The sequence below is a fragment of the Dermacentor silvarum genome, unplaced genomic scaffold, assembly GCF_013339745.2.
Source record: "Dermacentor silvarum isolate Dsil-2018 unplaced genomic scaffold, BIME_Dsil_1.4 Seq863, whole genome shotgun sequence".
In the NCBI taxonomy this organism is placed as follows: Eukaryota; Metazoa; Arthropoda; class Arachnida; order Ixodida; family Ixodidae; genus Dermacentor; species Dermacentor silvarum.
The window spans coordinates 51,274-72,612 of record NW_023606889.1 but is presented as its reverse complement, the minus strand read 5'-3'; the positions used below and the strand labels follow the sequence as shown (position 1 = coordinate 72,612).

Here is a 21,339-nt window from a genome sequence, read left to right as displayed (position 1 = left end):
GAATACACGCAAAATTGCCGCACAACTAGCCGCTCGAGGCACTATGCGTGTATCCGCGGGCTTCTTTCACGCTCGGAAAAACCCTTTTAATGTACCACGTATTGGGCAACAGAAAGCTGTATCGGGAGTTTTTCCTGTTGCTCTATAATTTTCTGATTGACACTTTTCAGCTAAATATAATATCTGAGAAGCTAATTATTTAGTATTAATTGATTCATAATTATTAATTATAATGCTTATCTAATTAGTTATCTAATGTAAAAAATTGAGTATCTGTAAGCGACGGCAAACAACATTACCTTGGTTCTGTCCAGCTACGTGGCATTTGCCTATATTTAAGTGTCGGTGCAAGAAAGTTGGGACACCCTGTATATAGTGGGTGTTAAAAATTAGAGGCTTTACGAAAATTTTTAAAAATCGCTTGTAGCAGGTAGCATAATTCTTATCACTTAGCTTGGTTATTCGAAGAAACGGACATTAGTAACACAAGAAATTGAAACTAATATTCTAATGATTAACAAAAAATTAATAATGAACTTCTTAGTTAATTATCTTACGACACAGTATTGCAATATATGAATTGTAGCCGGTGAGTTTGCAAGACGCATCCACCTAAAATTAATTTCCAGTATAATACCAGTTTCGAGATATTATTGCCCAAAGTGTGGGACGAAATACATGGGCGTTTTAGTTGCTTTAGTTAGTTACGTTTTAGTTATCTATAAAACAGCATTTTGGTACCAAATTAAGTGTAACAACAGTGCATTTTTACGGCGAGTTTGATGGCGCATATCTCCAAACTGGTGTCATTCTGGAAATTCATTCCAAGTGGATACGCCTGAAAAGATCACCGGCTCAAATTCGTAAATCGCAATATGTGTCGTAAAGTAATAAAATAAGAAGTTAATTAGTGATTTCTTTTAATTAGTTGAATGTGTGTTTCGATTGCTCGTGCTACTAATGTCCGCCTCATCGATTAACCCAGCTCAATGATAAGAATTATGCTACCTGCCACAGGCGATTTCTAAAACTTCCGTAATACTTAACAATGACCACCCTGTATATATATATATATATATATATATATATATATACACCACATTGGAGCACAAGACAAACGTCCCAACAAGCAGTGACCAATGACCGATGATTGGGCACCTCCTGGATTCCCATCGGCTACTATTGTAAGTGGCCAGTGCCCTGTCTGTGTCAGAAAACGGCATTGCCTCCATGTTAAATATGGGCAAGATGGTGGGAAAATTAGTATGTAAGCATAATCAATAAATATGTTTTTTAAAGAGTGCGTTTTGTTTAGTTGTTAGCCCTTAGCGCACAATAAAATGAAACAAGTTTGGGTGATCTCTGCGACGTGGTGTCCATATTTTACATGAAAGCCTAGGTCTATTCTGTAACACGTAGAGACGGGGTGCTGGCCAGTGTGCTGGGAAACTGCTTGGCCACCACGCACAATCTACGCTGTTATACTTTGCCGGTAGCAAATCGTAGCGCAGAAGCACAGGTACAAATGTTTAATCAACGGGACGGCATGCTGTCTACCGTTCGTCATGATGTCAAACTAACAAGCACGAACAGCGACAATTGTGTACGTTGCTGGTCCGTAGTTCATTTCGCGCCGGTTGCTTCACGTATTAAAATAAATATTTCTTTTTAATACAAACGATTAAAACTGTGCGCGCACACAGGGCGCGACATTTCCGACGTTTGAATTTTGCACTATTTCCCGCGCGCTCCGTACGTGACCGGCCGGCGCACTGCGTTACCGCGATAAAGAAAATAGTTCCTCAAGGAAGCTAAGCAGAAAATTTTCACACTCTTGCAAACCACAGAAATTGTTAAGAAATACCATTATATTACAAGATTTGTTAATAAATATGGCAATTCACATCTATGAAAGCGTGGATTTGTATGCGCGTTTTTGTGTGAATGCGCGCTTGCGCTGTTGACTCTTTGGCGGATTCCGGAACTTTGTGCGTGCGGCGTATGTGTGCGGGTTGCGTGATGAGTTTGCTGTGTTTTCTGTGCCCTTTGCCTCGCTGTGACATCTTTGGTATATTACAACTTATTGCTCGGTCTTTATGGACTACACGGTGCCTCGAAGATCACCATGATCGCCTCCGACTCAGCCACATCGCAGGTGAGTGAGTGTTTCGAATTCGACTTGCTCGTTCATTGCGACGCTATCAGAAAAAGTGCGTACAGAGCCCGTGCGTGTCTTCCACGCGCCTCTGTGCTCGTTTTCATTACTAGTACTATCCTTCCGTTGCGAGAATTGGTTGTGCAGCACTAGATTTGTGATATTGAGCATGAAGTTTTGTCCTGATTTAACTTCACAGCGCGCTTGCGGTGACGTAAAGCAGCTATGTGGAGCCAGCTAAAACAGGGCATGTTGTGTCACGGCCGGGCTCGACTGGCGCGCACGCTCGCTTCTTGCGAACGCGCGCGCCAGTCGAGCCCGGCCGTGGTTGTGCGCGCCACGATTTTTGGTACGGTGTTCCAGCACCGATTGAAATTAGCCTTATTAATGAGCGCTCGTGCTCTGCCGTTTTGGTGGGCAGCTATGTGGAGCCAGCTAAAACAGGGCATGTTGTGCGCGCCACGATGTTTGGTACGGTGTTCCAGCACCGATTGAAATTAGCCTTATTAATGAGCGCTCGTGCTCTGCCGTTTTGGTGGGCAGCTATGTGGAGCCAGCTAAAACAGGGCATGTTGTGCGCGCCACGATGTTTGGTACGGTGTTCCAGCACCGATTGAAATTAGCCTTATTAATGAGCGCTCGTGCTTTGCCGTTTTTGTGGAAACAATGGGACGTGAAATAATCCGAACTGTACTGTAATCAAGTATATTTCGTTCGCGCAACGCCGTCCATTGACGTGCATCTACTACATGGCGTGTCGGGATCGGCGAAAATATGCGCGGGGCGTTTTGCCGTTCTAATGTATTCTGCTGCGCTGTTCGCTTGAGGATCGAGTGCCCAGAGTCCGCTGCACGCCGTGCGGTAGACACGCGCTGTGGTGCGATAATAATAAAGAATTGCAATGGCGTATATGTGATTCTTTGTGATAGGTGAGATAAAAAGGGCTGATGCCAGTGAATGCTGTGAAATCATCAGGTTATGTGTGGTTTGTTTTCTACCGGTACGCGCGCGGTGAACTTTTTTTTTAACCATTATCTCCCTTCGACGCCACGAGTACTTCGCGCTAACGCCTTCGCGTAGGCGCTCTATATTCACGGAAAAGGCAGATTCTGTGAGATGCTATGTTCTGCTTTAGTGGGATGAAACATTCAAAATAATGTCATGGTGTGAAGTTTCAGCCTTTGGCCCTTCAGTAACTGATTGATATAACTAAGTTCGAAAATCAGTAAAGGAACGAGATGCTTGGGCATATTTGCCGTGTCGTCCCACTGTGCTCCCAGTGGCATGTAAGCGTTATCGACAAATGTCAAAAATTATCAAGGCTTTTTATGAGATAGAAGCAGACAGCTATGTCAATAAGTTATTTTTGCTTTGAATTCACACACTAAAGAGGAGAGAGAGTTAAAGGGGAGCGTATCCTTGTGATCTAAATGACGCTTTGCCATAAGCTTGGAACAATGGTTTGTTGGTGGAGCAGTTCTGTGGAATACTTAGAGAGTAAGCAAACTGCAGTAGCAGCAGTTAGACGGGGAGTAAAAAATGCAACACTGGTTTTATATGAACGAGCTACCTTTAAGATGTGGCCGCAACAGTTCATGCAGTAGATGAGCAAAAATAATTTTAAAATTTAGGAGAGAAATTAAAAATAAATTATTTGCCCACCTCACACTGCCAGTGGCAAGAGCAGCCATGCTTTAATGTTTTCAATCAGTCATTTATATCCATCCATTTATGTCGGCCTAATCGTCCATGTAGATGTTTTGATTGTTGCTTTTGAGTTATCGTGGCGTCACATTTTAATACTGACATCTGTTTTCAGAATCAAAATGAGCCTGGAGACGCCACAGCCGGAATGCAAAAGGTGAATTCTTTGGCCATTCATCATCTAGCGTCACCATGATCAAATGCACTGTTGCCAGGAGAATGTATTGCTGGGAGGTATTCTCCTTAAGATTTAGTAAAAATGGTAGCATTAAGTGTCTCCTTTGCGATTTTGCATAGCCTTTGATTTGCGAGTCGATTCATTTATTTGTTGAGGTGGATGAGGCACACCCTGTCTTTGTGTCTTATGTACACATTCAGCTGAGTTGGTCTGGGACACAGCAAGCGAATCTGATGTGTAGTGGTAATATCGCATTAACGTCGACTGTTATCTTCCTGTTTGAGCTGCTTGCTACTGCTGCTTGCCAACACAAGCAGCAGTTGCCCACGATGGCGTGAAAGAGGTTCATTGAAGAATGGCACATACTCTGAGTAACATACCCAGAGATCCAAGCAGGTCCATCAGATGGTTATTAACCCACTTCCCGTCTACATAGCAGCCCTACCCATTATGCCATTGACCACCAAGTGACACAAATTGGCTGGAAAATAGTTGGACAGACACCCGAAAGTATGTGAAGTATCCTAAAAATGCTACTTGCATTAAAGTTTTCAATGCTTTGGTTTACTTACTATTTTATTTTGTACTGGGTGAATCCTTGTTTTTCTGAAGCACATGGCATCCCAACAGCATAACAAGCTATGACATTAGTTTTAGTTGTTTTTATTAGTGACATTAGTTGACATTTTAGGTCTGGAGCAGGCAGTATTTGTGTGATTTATTCGGAGTGTGGCTGTTGTGTAAATGTGCTTAAAATCCTTAAACTACCTCACTAATATTATTTACCTAAACGTGCCATTTCACATAGGTTGGAGAGGTGCTCATTCAGATGATCCTGGCACAGCTTGCCATGGTGGACCAGGCAAGTTTGCAAGGGCCTTGATTCACCATGTGTTCACTGAGGAGAACTTCATGGGCCACTTACTTCTCGGAAACACCACCACCAATAGGCAAAAAGAGGCTCTTGGCCTTATCAGGGTCAACGCTGTTATAGGCAAGTACCGTACATCCTTTTACCCATTGCATTTTTGCCTTCACATTTTGTACTTGGAATTACCAGCTTGCTATTAGCACAACAAATGACTTTCAAGTAGCCTGTGTCTGCAACTACGTGCTACAATAGCCTACTATTTGGAATGAATGTTCATTTGATCTCAAGTCTCTAACGCCTCCATACTAAAGTGCTAAATTTTAAAAGCAGCCTTAACTGCCAGAAGTGATTGGTGGCTCCAACTGACAAAGTTAGGTGTATTTGCGCATTAGTTGCACTACTTGACTGTCATTGCAATGAAGCAACTACCAATCTGTAGTACCAATCTGTGAAGCTTGCTACCAATCTGTTGCTATAGCGGGTGTGCTTAAGTAGCCTGAAAGTGTTGTTATAGGAATTGTGGAGAAGCTATGCTCAAGTGCAGTTACTGCTCAACACGAGGGACAGCACTTCCACCAAATTTCAGCAATCAAAATGGCCCTCCAGCTCCAGATTCTGTAACGCAAAACATAGTGGTTTCACCTATTTCAACAGACCACATTGAATTAAAGTTGCTCCTGTCTTGAAGGAGGTCCATGTGGTGGCAGACAGTGGCCTTTAAGCAGAATGAGCTTAAGTTACGGGGCATAATTGTTTGGTTGTTTCGATGAAAGCAACAATAGGAACAGTTGCCAAATTCGTTGTCAACATTGCTATGTTTAGCAATGTCCATTCATTCTAGGCACTCAACCAATTAAGATCTAATTTATCACATTGTATTGCAGGATGTGGAAAAAACAAAGGTATTTATTTGACTTTTCCTCACGTTCCCATAAAATGATCAGTACTCAATAGGCCCTTGGCAGCTACTATATAAAGCTTATTACAGAACATGAGGCATGTCCACAGGTCCTAGTCTGAAATTGTTGGAAATGTCTCCTGCTTTCTTAATTCAAGGACGCACTTGCCTGTTTTCAGCGTTATTATAAACCAGTGCTCAAGTACTATGGGTTTAGATTTATCAAAGATTGAATGAGCTTTGTAGGTGTTCATGTTTAACCCATTGAGGATCACATATTTTCTGGCAAACGTCCCCCAATTTAAGTGTTATATTTTTATTCTGAATCGTTCTTCAGAGTGACCTTTCGAGAAAAAAAATGGGTAAATAATTTTTTAGGTCACAAAGTGACAAAGATTTCTTAGTGTCCGCTGTTTTACACCATGTTTATTGTAGCATGCAGGGCAAACTAGCATAATCACATTTTTTAAATGTAATGACACTCACAAAACATTAAACTAGTTGAATACTCCCAAACTACTGCAGTGATGGGCACCATAGAATAAAGAGAAAGATCAGCTTTGGAAGAAGCCAAGGGGCAACAGCACAATCAGGATTTTTGTAGAAGTCGCAGAAGGTTACAGAATCTGTAATGTGATGCTTGGGGACACTTCATTCTTAAAAGGTATGCTTATTTATATGTTCTTTCGCCGCCTCATCTTTATTGTCGTGACCACACGATTTGTTTCCACCACTCTACATGCATGGCAGTGACCCTCAAAGGATTAGCAGAGCCAGTCCACTTGCATATTTCTCTTGTAAGACTGAGCATTTCTTCGTATTTCTTCTTCGCATTTATTTGTGTTAGTGTAACCAGGTCGGCGTGCAACTGCAGTAAATCCTCGTTATAAGCAGTATTTTGTTTTCAGTATAGAGGCATAAGAATGGTCATCACGATGCGAGAAGTGCACTCCAGTAGCATATGAGCTTGTAAAACAAATTCAGATATACCACACTCAATTCTGGCCGCATAACCGTATTTGGAGCAACTCCTGCGAGGAAAAGTGCAATAAAGTGCTGCACATTTTGATTATGATTGTTGAGAGAACTAATTTTAGTTGCCAGTAGTCTACCTTTAAGTTTTTTCACCAACTGTATGAAGTCTTTTTTCCACCATTTTGTTCCTAAGCAAGCAATGTTCATATTTTCACACCAAGGATATTCATGAAGTTATTCTGCCACAGTGGGCTTTTCCTGTTTGCCTTCTGCATATTGTACTAAGTGGAGTCCTCCGGTGCCACTCCACTTTGAAAGCTGGTCATTCTCTAGAATTGAACTCGTGAAAACTTGGAATAAACAAAACAAATGAAACAGTTTCATTATAACAGGGCGTACTGTATATCGCACTTTTGCATGTGGAACATTGATCTTTAACGTCATGCCGTTTTTCCTTTATTACAGGCTTTACCTGTCACAAGTTTCCTGGGACAAACATGACCTACATTAGGAACACTCTGGCCTCACTTCTCGCAAGGGACCTGAAGTGTCCAGAAGAGCTCAAGTCTGTGGACAGTTCAAGTGTTGTGCACTTGCAGCCCTGAACATTTTTTTTATTATTATGGTGTTTCTGGTCACCTTAAAAGCACAGGTTGGATTGTTCAGACACAAGTACTGTGTTGTGATTAATAATTAATTGCACAAGTGTATTTCTATTTTGTATTTTAGTACATTTTTACGTACATCTTCAATGTATTTCTACCAAAGCTAGTGTTTCTTGACTATTTTATTTCATAGGTATCTCGGGTCATTTCATGCCAAGACTGTTCCATGAGGGCACATCATTTCAAGTTTGTTTGATAAAGTATAAGTAGGCCCAGTGAGAAATTTTACAGAAAGTTAGTTTTCATACGTACACCGGAAAGTGGAATCTGTGCTATTGTCAGAGTGGTTCTGTTTAAGAAGAACTACATATTAACATATGTTTGTAGTAATGGTTTATTTTGCTATTTCAAAACAGTAAGAATTAAGTGTTAAAGTTTGTTTAAATTCAGAGTGCAACAACAGTTCTCGGGCAAGGCAGCGATGTGCTTTCTTTCATGTATGCATGAAATCTGATTTCTTGTAAATTCTTTCATTCTAACTTGTTTGCGGCACTCAAAATTAAACAAAATTACCTCATGCCAGTTTCATTTAAGGCTTCCAGCAAGTAACTAATGGCCACTGTGTATCAGGTAAAAATCTTAAGTAGTCAAAGTGAATAAATCGCTTGGTATGTTGTGGCCTGCCCAGGTACCTAGTAATCATGGCAGAAAACGCAACTGGATCCTGCAACAAGCAGTGCAGCACAAGAAACTGCTGCCATGGCACAAGTTATTGTAATTACCATGTCGTTTCAGAGGTAGATAACGTTTAGCAAAATGGGCACACCATTTAACCAATAAATAAGAGTCTCAGTGGGCTCATGCAGATTGTGCCATAATTATTAAGTTACTGGCTACCAAATAGAGAAATCAAGTATATTTTAAATGGTATTTACTGTAATGCTTGTATAATATTTATTTTCTATTTCAATTTTGAGAAATGTTTTACTTTAGGGCCACGCAAATTTTACATCTCTCAGTATTCAATTTCGTTATTGTATCAAGCTGCTGGCAGTTTGTAGATTGCGTTAGGAATTTTTTGATCTCAAGGCACACATGGCTGTACAGTTAACAAATGTTTGGCTTCAGTAAACAATTCATCTAGAAAAAAATGCTTTTTGTCCACATCAATTTTGAGCTGTTGATTTTGTGAAGGAGTACTGATTTTGTGTGTTAGGCCAATTCAAAAACTGGCTTAATGGTTCTGCTAGCAGCTCTATAATATGTTTTATAACAGGCTATATCTAAAAGTGGTTTTGATCCCTAGGTGACCCAGGTCTTCAATACAGAAGTGCCTGAATTTAAGTTTGCCCCTGTCCTCTAGTATGCAAGGACCACATCAATATGGATGGCATCAGTGGTAATGCCATGAGACTCAACGTAGCTCAGCGGTATTTAAAGAAAAGTCTAATACAGTTTTCAGCACTATTCACCAAACAGCATATTTCAGTGGGCTCTCAAGTGATTTCAATAGTGACGTTCAACACTGCTCCAATAATATTTAAATGCTGTTGCATTATTGACTAACATTGCACGTTGGGCTTGTTGGTATAATATAATGGAGGCAAAAGGCGTAGTGCATCAGAAACAGGACACAAGAGGAAGAACACAGACAACACACATGTTTGGTGCTTAACGTGTGTGTTGTCTGTGTTCTTCCTCTTGTGTCCTGTTTCTGATATGTAGCAACTTTTGCCTCCATCAAGCAATATTGACGTTTAATGCTCATCCAATAATACTTCAATGGGGTTTCAATATTGATGTTCAACAATGCTTCAATAATATCTCAATGGGGTTTCAATATTGATATTCAATACTGTTTCAATATTATTTCAATTGGGTTTCAATATTGACATTCAACACAGTTCCAACATTATGTCAATAAGGTTTCAATATTGGCATTCAACATATTTCAACAAAGTCTCAACAGATTTTCAATATTGATATTCAACACATCGTCAACAGTTCTTCAATGGGCTTTCAATATTGGAATTCAACATGGTTTCAACAATCCATCAATGACTTCTCAAATTGAAACGACCCAATGATGTTTCAACAAAATGTCGCGGGCCAATTTTCAACACCTGTCAACAATTTCCTCAATAATGTTTCAACAAAGCCTCAATGTGCTTTCAATGCTATTTGTTGACATTGACCAATGACTTTTCAACAACTTTTCAACAATTTTTTTTGTAAGGGCAGAGCCTCTGACACCACTCACAAGACTACTTCAAGGTACCATCCTGAGACTAACGGCCTAACTGAGCTGTTTAATCGTACGCTCTCTGACATGATAGCCGCCTATATTCAACCAGATCACAGAAATTGGGACACAATTTTGCCATTCCTCACCTTCGCGTATAACCCCGCCGCTCAACACACAACCGTTTACTCGTCATTCTACCTCGTTTATGGCCGTTCACCCAGTTCGTCCTCGAAGTTTCTTTCTTCTAAGCCCCTTTCAGTCCATCTCCGTCATCCTGCGCAGAATATGTTTCCCGCCTCGTCCTTTGATGCCAGCGTGCCCGTGCCAACACCGGAGCCTGACAAAGACCCCTCCAGGGTCATTATGGTGCATCTGATCGTGTAGTATTCTGCCAGCCTGGCAATAATGTGCTGCTCTGGACACCAGTTGACACTCCTGGGTTGTGCGAGAAGTTTCAGTTACGGTTTATGCGCCCATAGACGGTCCCGCCAATGACTTCTGACGTTAACTATAGTGAACACCTGTTACCTCAACTGACCGCCATTGCCACGCCACCAAAGGCCACAACGTTTCTCGTATAAAGCCCTTCACGCGGCGTTCCCCGTATCTTTAGGCAGCGGTCAGGATGGCCGCTCTCGCGTGGGGGAAATTAGTGTGTGAATTTATTATGCACTTCATCATCTGCATATTATTGTCATCATGTGTGTGCCCTTCATCTTCATCGCACGTGCGGGCGCATCATCATAGGGGATTGTGCCGAATGTCCTTCGCCGTGTCTGTCGGGCTCAATAAAGGCCCGCCCTTACTGTGACGTCACAGTATGCTTATACCTCGTTTAATATTTATTCATGTTGCTACAAATATTGCTACAGGCGCAGGGAGTCTAAAGAAGATAAGCAGCGCTGAACGATAAGCACAGGAACAGAGAGTGACAGGACATAGGGCAATAATGAGATACGCTGCTTTTTTATCGGTGTAATGTGTTTGTGTGCACGTAGGTGTCTTTGCGGGTATGTATCTGTATGTGCATGTGTATGTGTCTGTGTTTTGCTTGCAACAGTATGTTCATATGGGGAACGTAGGCTACTATTAAAAGCGAGTGCTTTCCATGAAAGCGCCTTAGTTGCTGTACGTCCTGTGAATCCTGTCTTCCCATCCTCCCAAGTTTTGCGCCGCTCTCTGGCCCCCATCGACATAAGCGAACAACTCGAAAAAACATTCAGCAAAAATTATTCGCATTACTTCGCAGGACACTGTAAATATACAAGGCATCACATACGTAAGCCTGGTGATAATAGGCCATCGCGTGCAAAGAGCACACGCTCCTGTCGTTTTCATGTCGTGTTTTCAATACAAGGTCTTCAAGGATTCGGAGTATCTAGGACTTGGGTCCCTTGTGACCCTTTTTAAAAGATATATATGGCACGTGTTCAGCAGAGTGATGTGACCGCGCTAATAAAAGCGTGCGCGTGGTGGCGCCCGGGCATTTCTCGGCTCTACCAAGATATGGCACGAACTAAGCGCACCTTGACGCCGGAAGAGGCTGCCCGACGAGAGAAGCGCCTTCAAGCCACGCGGGGAAGGAATCGCCATCTTCGTGCCGATCCAGCCTACCTCGCCAATAAAGCCGCCGATATGCGACGTCGCCGAGCCGATCCGGAATACAGAGAACGCGAGAATCAAGCCAAGCGTCAACGTCCAGCCTTCCCATGACAGCCTAGCCTTGCATGTGCTGATAGCCTAGCCTTGACCTTGACCTTCCCTAGCAAAATCGATGTTAAGCTACGTTAAGTCTTTGCGAGCTTGATAAGCAGTCGCGTCTCGCAGCGGAAGAAACAGAACCTTGAAATGAGATAATTCATTAGGAAAATGAGCATGAAAGCCCAAACCAACCGACTGCAAATAAATTCTCGCGCGTATAGCGTGACCATTTTACAGTAGCATTTGTCCGTAGTTGCATAGTCTTTAAATTGTTCCGTCCGTAAAAGCATACACGCTATAACTGTGGTGTTTTCGTATATCGCGAGTAGCTTGTACAACCAGAAAATTGGGACGACATCCGAAGGTCGTGTCTTCCCATGAGGGACCCCTCGTAGTATTTACAAACTCGCAGCGCGTGTAAATAACGGAAAAGCACGCAAATGTACGTACTATCAGCACCCGAAGCCAACGTAAGAAAGCGTCGCGTTATTAGCAACGTAGCGTGTCAGCAAAAGCATAGAAATCACAAAAGCGAATCGGACCTACTAGTTTTTATTTGCACTGTTCGCGTGTCGGTGCTGATGGCACGTACCGATTGCGCAATGCACGGCTCCACTCAATTAGTTGCACTGTCCGAGGCTTGTTGAGCCAACATTTATAGACAATAAAGTATCAAGAAACGTTGTGCTGAGCGACCGACGCCATTTTCCAAAACAGACCGCGAAATAGCTCTCGGCGCAATTTCGACGGAAAATTGCAGCGATCGCTGCGACGTTGCGACGCTGCGACCAACGGGTTGGTCTCAGCCGAAAATCGAAGAGTTGACACTGCGACTGCGATTTTCGTCGCATGAGACGGAAATCGCACTTTCGGTGCAATGAAAATCGCATCACGTGAAATGGTCTTTATACGGAACCTCACGGCGGCGACGACGACGACGGCGACGCCAACGGCAGAAATCCGCTTGGAGTGTCCATATAATTTATATCGCAATAAAAAAATAGGGTCAGCTTCTCACTAAAAGGTGCGAAGACTGGGCAAACAGCGAAGCTGGTGGCCCTTCCCTACCTTTAATTTGCTTTCCTTTGCTTAACTTGATTTGGCTGGGCTGGTTCTTAGCTTTGTTTTTGCTTTCCTTTGCTTAACTTGGTTTGTCTCTGCTGGCTCTTAGCCAAACTTGGCCGACCCCTAGTATCAGGACGATACTCGGGGTCTTCTAAAGGCCACTTTACAGTCCGATGCAGCGTTGACGCGCGAGCGCCCACTGCACCCCACTACAGCGAAAGCGCAGCGCTATGTAGTCCGGCGCGAGGCGCGGCCGACGTATCCGGCGTTCGTCGACGTGCCCCGGCTGAGGGCGGCGTCGAGAGGCGACATGCTGCATTTCGCGCCGGCCTCGTTACCCAGAATGGACCGCATTCGGGTGTCGTCGAGCAAGATGGGCTGGTGGATAATGGTGGCGGAATGTGCAGCTAGTTCGCAGTTTTGTATCATCCTGAAACTCCTAGTTTCGTATAAAATGCGCATGCTTCCAGGCGGCGCAGCGCGGCGCACACGTTGGACTATAGAGGGGTCGTTTTTCGCGCCTTCCATAATCACGGCTATCCACCAGCCCATCTTGCTCCATTACGGGAAGTCGATGGTTGACCCCTACATGAAGCACTTAGGTGTTAAAAAGGGCTAGTGGGAGAGATGTTAACGGTGAAAGCTAATGCATGATTATAAACGGAAAAAAGGTCAACGAGAAAGCTCTATTCGAACGAGCGTCATAAGGTTTCGCCGTAGCACATGTGAATAAAACACTTATTGCGTGAATCGATGGACGATCACAGCCTACAATTAAAGATGGAACTGTGTCATGCTCCCTACTAGGCAAGAAGATAGCGCTCACCCATACTAATTGAAATCCGTGTGGACCCTGGGCGTTACTGAAGTAAGGAAGACTGCGGTTCACGTCTTGCAGTTGGAGGTGAAGCAACGTTGATGCGCGCCGCCCTTGCTGCAGTTCATAATGCTGATCATACCTATTTATAGAGCATACCCACTATGGGGGATAGGCCAAGATTCGGGCGACAGACGGTACAACGAAAGAAATCAGACACCGCCCTTATGAGGAATTTGGAGAGTCAATAAAATTCAGTTAAAACAGTAGCGCATAGAGAAGCAGTGGAAAGCCAAACAAATTCAAATTAGCATGGACATTATTTTGATTTTAAGTTACAAAGAAAATAAAGCGTGACAAATGTTCCCGTGGTAATTGGTTGGTTTGTCAATCCTGTTGTATACGCGCAAACACACTGTAAAGGCGACGTACTGCTGCACAATATCTTTTCCTGAGACGGTATCAGTCGTAGCTACACGGTGACTGTTAAAGTGGCGGGCCGGAATGTGCAAATGCGAATTGACAAAGGGGCGTCTGATTATATCGCACCACAGAGTGCTTATAAGAAATATTGGCCTTACTGTCCTTTGGCTCCGTGTACTTTACGGTTGAAAACATATAGTGGCGTTTCCTTAAAAGTGCTAGGTATATGCAATGTGTTCGTAGAGCATCACGACCAGAAAGTGAATCTGCCACTTGTGGTGGTACGAGCGACACAAAAATGCGCAACGTTGTTGCTGGGGCGAGATTGGCTGGAGGTGTTAAAACTAGACTGCATAAGCGTGTGCGGTATCAGTCTCGATAAAGCGGCAATACTGATATAAAAATTTGCCGAGGTGTTTGAGCCAGCATTGATATTAATAAGCGGCAGTCCGGTAAAGGTAGTCTTGAAGGACAGCAGAGTGCCGGTTTTCGGCAAGGCGAGACCAGTGGCTTTCGCGTTGCGAGACTCAGTTGCACAAGAATTGCAGTCGTTCGTGAATAGCGGAATGCTAGTTCCAGTACAACAGAGTGACTGGGCAAAGCCTCTTGTAGTAGTCCCGAAACCCAATTGCAAGGTGCGCATTTGCGGCGATTACAAAGTGACAGTGAATCCTCGTTTGCAGACTGATCATTGCCCGTTGCCCGTCATGGAAGACATCTTCGTAACCTTGCACGTATGCAAATACTTTACTGTATTGGATCTTTCTACAGCTTATCAGCAACTACAGCTAGACCAGGCTTCCCAGTCACTCGTCACAGTGAACACGCATATGGGACTGTTCAAATACATGCGCTTACCGTACGGAATCGCCAGTGCCCCAGCGATTTTTCGAGCTGTCATGGATGAAGTGTTGAAGGAGTTGGGTAGAGTGTCATGCTATCTAGATGATGTTATTATAGCGAGGCCAACAATGGCAGAGTGCTACGAGAAAGTGGAATGCGTGCTGAGGAGGTTCAGGGATAGAGGAATTAAACTGCTCAAAGAAAAATGCAAGTTTTTTCATAAATTGGTAACTTACTTCGGTCATGTTCTTGACGAAAGAGGGATCAGGCCTTCCGACGAAAAGCTGCGCGCAATTAAGGTAGCGCCTACACCTAAAAACGGGCAAGAGCTTCGGTCCTATCTCGGATTGTTAAATTTTTACCGCATGTTCGTGCCAAACATGTCGACACAGCTTAAAGCACTGTTTGATCTGCTAAGCAAGAAAGCAAAATGGGAATGGACAGAACAAACGGAGCGATGTTTTCGGATGACGAAGGAATGGCTGCCGCAGAATTCCGTATTGTCTTTCTATGACCCAACAAAGGACCTTGGTCTCGTCTGCGACGCATCGTCATACGGAGTTGGAACGATACTCTTTCATAAGATAGGGCCAGAATACACGCGCTTACCGTACGGAATCCCCAGTGCCCCAGCGATTTTTCAAGCTGTCATAGATGCCATAGCATTCGCATCGAAAACACTCAGCAAGGTGGAACAAGGCGACGCGCACATAGAGAAAGAGGCCCTTACAGTGGTTTTTGGGGTGCGTAAATTCCACAAATACTTCTTCGGTGGTAAGTTTCCCATATATTCGGACCACAAACCTTTGCTCAGCCTCTTAGGACATGATAAGCCGGTCCTTGCCATATCGGCGGCACGTGTACCGCGTTGGGCATTATTACTGCCCGCATACCAGTGGGTTAACCGTAAAACAAGTGATGTGGCAAACGCAGGCGCCCTGTATAGGTTGCCGCTGCCAGAGCAGGAGGATGAATCGGAGCAAGTGCACGTCTTTTCCGTGTTTGACGAAGCTCCGCTGCCTGCGAAACAGATCAGGATTGAAAGGCGGAAAGACAAAGTGCTTTCGAAGGTTTTATTTTTCAGGCAAAACGGGTGACCATCAGACATAGCAGACGAAGCATTAATGGCGTATTTTCGTCTATGCAGAGAACTTTACGTAGAACAAGATTGTGTAACGTGGGGAGACCGTGTGTTTGTGCCATTGTCCCTCCGGCAGAACGTTCTGTCGATGCTGCATGAAGATCATCCAGGCATGGCAGGCATAAAAATGTTATCTCGAAGCCTCGTGTAGTGACCCTGCTTAGCCTAAGACATCGAACAAACAGTGATGGCCTGCGCCAGGTGTCAGTTGACCCAAAATTCTGCATTCAAAGTGCCGCTGCTATCGTGGGGATGGCCTGCACGCAGGTGACAAAGAGTACAACTTGACTTTGCATATCGGGTTCAACAGTGGTTTCTTGCGCTAGCCCATTCAAAGTGGCTGGAAGCTTTCGCGGTGAATAGAAGAAATAGTGAGAAGACGGGGGAAAAGCTGCGCAATGTGTTTGCTGCCTATGGTTTACCAGAAGAAATAGTAATGGACAATGGTCCCCAGTTCACTTCAGCCTGATTTGATACCGTTTTGAAACGAAATGGAATCCGTTATACCAAGACCCCTCCTTATCATCCTGCCTCGAATGGGACTGCTAAGCGTTGTGTTCAAACGTTAAAGCGAAGCTTGTTGAAACAAGTCCTAGATTAGGAAAGAAGCGGTGAACAGCGGTCGCTCCAGCACCGTATTGATCAGTTCGTTTTCACGTACGGGAATACGCTAACCGGATTGACAGGTGAAACACTGGCCCAGCTGTTTTTGTCGTGGAAGCCCAGGGCACGGCGCAGCCTTCTGCACTCTGATCTTGAACAACGAATGCAAGTTAGACAGGAGGAATGAGTCTGCAAACCAAACTCGAGGTAAATGACAAGAGTTCGCTGAAGGGGAGGCTGTTTTTGTAACAGGTTTGAGGCCAGGTGAGCAAAAATGGCTGGTGGTGCGCTTGAAACTAATTGGGCTTGGAAGATTGTTGTGCCTACCTTATAAATATGCGCAATTAACTTTGGTAAACAAGCTCACGACTGTGACTTTGCGTTCTGTACTCTGAAAGATTGAATTTATTGAAGACGACGCCACCCAGCAGCGCTATGTGGATCGTTTTGCATGAGGCACCTCTTAGGTGGGCGTCATCTGAGTTATATAAGCTGTTGTCATTAACCTAATTCACAGCATGCAAGGCTACAACAAAACCCCGAAAATGCTATTTCTAGCGGCTATACTACCCTCAAACACCTAAATGAAATCGTCATTTAGACGCCTTGAAAATAAGGCATGCTTGCGCATAACATCAAACCAATGTAAAACGGTGACATGTAAGATCATATGTGTACCAGAAACAGTGTAGTGCCAGACGGTAAGCGCGTGTATTTGAACAGTCCCATAAACAGTGTAGTGCCCACTACTTACAGAAGTGTGTCAACGTTATCTGCAGAGGCGACTTCGTTCGAGCAGGCCTCCGAACACAACCCTCAAGCGATACCAGAAACATTCATAGCCCATATATGACAAAAAAAGCCTGTGGCTTACAATGTACGCCGTTCTCGACGCTCACAAGCCACTTTGCAGAGATGTGAAGTCGTTCGAAAACCATGCTGAGATATTGACCTTTATTGAAAGCGTACAGAATTAAAAATTTATTCGTCACATCTTTGATTGAATCCTGGTTAGGCTGACTTATTCTGCAATTCCGCAGTCAGGTCAGAGAAAGTGTGAGTGCCTGTACTCATATGCGGTAATTTGTAGACTTTCACATGTCTAATAAAGTTTTATATGATCATGCACATGCACTCAGAAAAAAAAGAAAAGGATAACTATAAGATGATCGTTAACAGAGCACTTACAGGTAACCCGCCAGAAATAAGGCAACATTGCTTTGAAAAAAAAAAAGGTTGCTGAAGTGAATAAAAGACGTCCCAACTTTCGTTGCAAATTTCGTTTGTCGAAAAGAAAATAAACCTTTGTCCTATGAATGTTCAGTTTTGGTATCAGTTCTTGCAACTTAGTGCCAATCACATTGAACGTACATCTTTTTATATCCGTGAATGACTGTAAACAAGCATTCGCTCCTACTACCACTGCTACTACACAGGCACTTGTCGTCTTTATTACACAGGTTAAGCATAATCTGCAAGAAAAAAACTGTCTATGACAATGTGATGCTTCTAATTTGGAAGAGTTGGTTGGAAAGAGTTGGTTGGAAAGCATCGCGCACGACCGCGCAATTACGCAGTACAGCTTCACCGTTACGAGGCACCAGCTACATGCGTCTTTCGATGTCGCAAGAGGGTAGTTTTTTTTATCATCATCGGCATAAACATCAGAGCAAGTGGTAGAAAGCAGGGGGGAAAACGGCCCATCGCAGCCCTTAAACGGCAGACGAAGCACTGTGTATAAAGGCAGGCGTGACCACAAGACACACTGACGAAGATACACAGACACAGTTACTTAATAGCTGGTTTCTCATAAATGTGTGTGAGTGTCAATCTAAACTACCTCAGCAAACATACGGTATGGGCCAGCGAGTGCAAACGAGCATGTTTGCAGCACGAGCAGACGATGCTTGGTGCACGACAAAAGACGCGACTATAGTGTCGGTAGTTGCAGCCACAGCTGCTGCAATCACGTATAGGAGGATTTAAAACAATTGCAGGAGTGCAGGGGGCGCTCTTCAAGTGTAGCCAGCACCGCTATATTGGGGTGGGCCGAAAGCTCGATGGCCGCCGGATTGTGTGCAGCGACTGCAGATCGTGGTGATCTTTCCTGCAAAGATGCCTCTGTAGCGCGCAGCGCGACGCCCGCCTGCATGGTTCAATCATGCATGCTCGCCACGCCCAAATTGGAATTTCGCCCATCGCCAAATTGACGTTGGCCCTCCCCGAAATGTCAAGCTGACCTACCCCCAAATTTCACTAGGCCTACACGCAAATGTCAAATTGGCCCATCCCCAAATTTTTTGTTCGTCCACTCCCAATTTGCAATTGGCCCACACCGATTTCAATTTGACCCACCCCCAAATTTTTGTCGGCCCACCGCCAATTTAAAATTGACCCACCTCCAAATTTTAGTTTGACCCACCCGCAAATTTCAAGTTTCCCCACCCCCAGTTTCAAGTTGGCCCACCCCCATTTATCAAGTTCACCCATCCCCAAATTTCAGTTGAGCAATAGTGTTAATTTGCGGAAAAACGCCGGCGAAAGCGCACGACGTGCACTTGGGGCCATGCCACTGAATTGCTTGTGCCGCACTCACCAATATACCTCTCCCTGTTTGCCAACAGCGGGACGTCACTGCAGCGGCCCCTCCCATCTGCCGTGCCTCTGAAGTGGGCGCTGGTTGCCAAAAACGTTCATGCGACCTCTTCTTTCTGCATAAGAGCGCTGCTTGTATATCAACTGCCCCGGTCGTAATTACAGCATTCTGTTATTTTAAATGTGAAGCATTTCTTGGCGAACATTTGCCACTTTGACAGTATCTATCTAACTGTCTAGCTGCATACGTCGTGGTGCTCTCATGGTCCTATTGTTAACTTCATATTTACCAAAATTGGCATACCATGACAAGAGTGTATGACGAACATAAATGATAGGTCATGACATGAATATCATGACATGTTTGTCATGTAGGTCATGAACCAGCTGCCTAGGTCTTGGTGCTCTTATGGTCGTTTCGTTAACTTGGTAGGTACCAAATTTCGCATAGTATGACAACAGTGTATGAAGAACATAAATGAGAGGTCATGATTGGACATGAAACGCATATCATGACATTCATGTCATGATATCCGTGTCGTGTAGGTCATAAAACAGCCGCCTAAAATGACAATGACCCAGGGAAAAAACAATTAACACTCAAAAACCACTGAAATGGGTTCTGACGTAGGTACTAAGTGAAGGAAGCACTAAAGGATGATACTAGAAATCATAGTCATGAGCATGACTCAGAAAAATGACAATGACTCAGCGAAAGAAGTTTAACATTCAAAAACTACTCAAAAGGGTTCTGGCATGGGTACTAAGTGAAGGCAACCCTAAAGAATGATGCGAGAAGTCATAGTCATGAGCATGAGTCAGCAAAAATGACAATGACTCAGCAAAAAATATTAACACTCGAGAACAACTCAAATGGGTTCTGACGTGGGTACTAAGGGAAGGAAACACTAAAGGGTAATGGTAGAAGTCATAGTCATGAGCATGAATCAGCAAAAATGACAATGACTCATCAAAAGATTAACACTCACAAACCACTCAAGTGGCTTCTGACATGGGTACTAAGTGAAGGAAACACTAAAGGATAACGGTAGAAGTCATAGTCATGAGAATGACTCAGAAAAATGACAATGACTCTGCAAAAAAAATAGTAACCCTCAAGAACCACTAAAATGGGCTCGGATGTACTCAGTGAAGGAAACGGCTAAAGATCAATGATTGATGTCATAGTCATGAGCATGGCTAATGCTTTCGCCTTAAGGTATGTGTCCTGGGCGTTGCTAAAGGGACTCCTGAAGACTCAGGACTCCTGAAGACTCACGAGGAACGAGCGAGCGGTTCTCAAAGGTATGGTACGGGACCATTCTACACACAGAGAGGCTGCCGCTACTCTCAGGCGGCGACGACGACATCGCCACCGAAGAGCATCACGAAGAGTTGCATCTACCGATAGAGATACACCATCTTCCGGCAAAGCGGCAACCATACCAACGCCGACTTCCACAAAGACGGACACTGCGACAACGAAGAAAGGGGCAACACTCGCTCCTCCTGAAAAGTGGCCTACACTTCCACGAGCACAACCTGCCTCGAAGTCACATCAAATTGCGCCGCCCTCGTTGACCTCACAAACCGCTGATGCGACAACAACTGAGGATCGCCAAGTCATAGCGATGTTGAAGTCAATTATGGACGCCATGCGCATTCTACTGAGCAGCATGAAAACGCCGTCGGCGCAGAGCGCACTGCAGGTGCTGGACACCTTGAGTCTGGTACTTGCGGCTCTAGGGTAAAACCACAGCCCGAGAGATGGCGTCGTTTCAAGAGGAGGTCAAGAATGCATCTGTCTTTCAGTGGAACGCTAGAGGGCTTAAGTCAGGCATGGCCGACTTTAGACAGTTTGTCTTTACGCACCAATTCCCCATTATCGTGATATGCGAGCCAAACTTGTCAGCTCCCATCAGACTGTCCGGGTATGAGTGCTTTATGTCCTCTACCCACGGAGAGTGCAGCAAGATTGTTGTGTTTATACGCCGTGACTTGACTTATGTGCATAACCCAATGCCTCCTGACGAAGTGAATCAATATGTTTGCTTGACAGTGAAGAAGAAAAAGCTCACGTTTACAATTCTTGGTGCCTACTTATCTCCAACAAGTCGCCTGGATTGTGAGCGCTTACAGGAAATTTTGACATCGACTCCACAGCCGTGGGTGATCACTGGCGACTTTAATGCCCACTATTACCTATGGGGAAGCTCCAAAGTGAACTCTAGAGGCAGAACATTGGTGTCCTTTGCCTCTGAACGCGAACTTTTCCTGTCAAATGATGGAAGCCCCACTTATCTGCGTGGATCAGTGTATAGTAGCTGCTTGGACCTTACCTTCGTTTCACGTTCGTTTTCGAGAAGAGTGCACTGGTTTTCGGATTTAGAAACGCGAGGTAGCGACCACATCCCAACTTATTTGAAGATTGAAGGTCTCACTAGCTACAGGTCCCCCAGAGCCATCCAGTGCACCAATTGGCCTAAATACAAAATAATCATGGAAGACTGCTGTCGTGAC

The 21,339-nt window shown here is 44.2% G+C and overlaps 1 long non-coding RNA gene across 3 annotated transcripts; it reads left to right on the top strand.

The window, feature by feature from the left end:
* Positions 1-1,726: 1,726 nt before the first annotated feature.
* On the top strand, positions 1,727-7,416 carry LOC125942000 (uncharacterized). Of its 3 annotated transcripts, XR_007464726.1 has the most exons (4): positions 1,727-2,155; positions 3,975-4,016; positions 4,846-5,040; positions 7,264-7,416. It is a non-coding gene; the product is annotated as an uncharacterized LOC125942000 (long non-coding RNA). The 3 variants fall into 3 exon arrangements; XR_007464725.1 differs by lacking the exon at positions 3,975-4,016; XR_007464724.1 differs by lacking the exon at positions 1,727-2,155 and having other exon boundaries at positions 3,392-4,016.
* Positions 7,417-21,339: the final 13,923 nt, after the last annotated feature.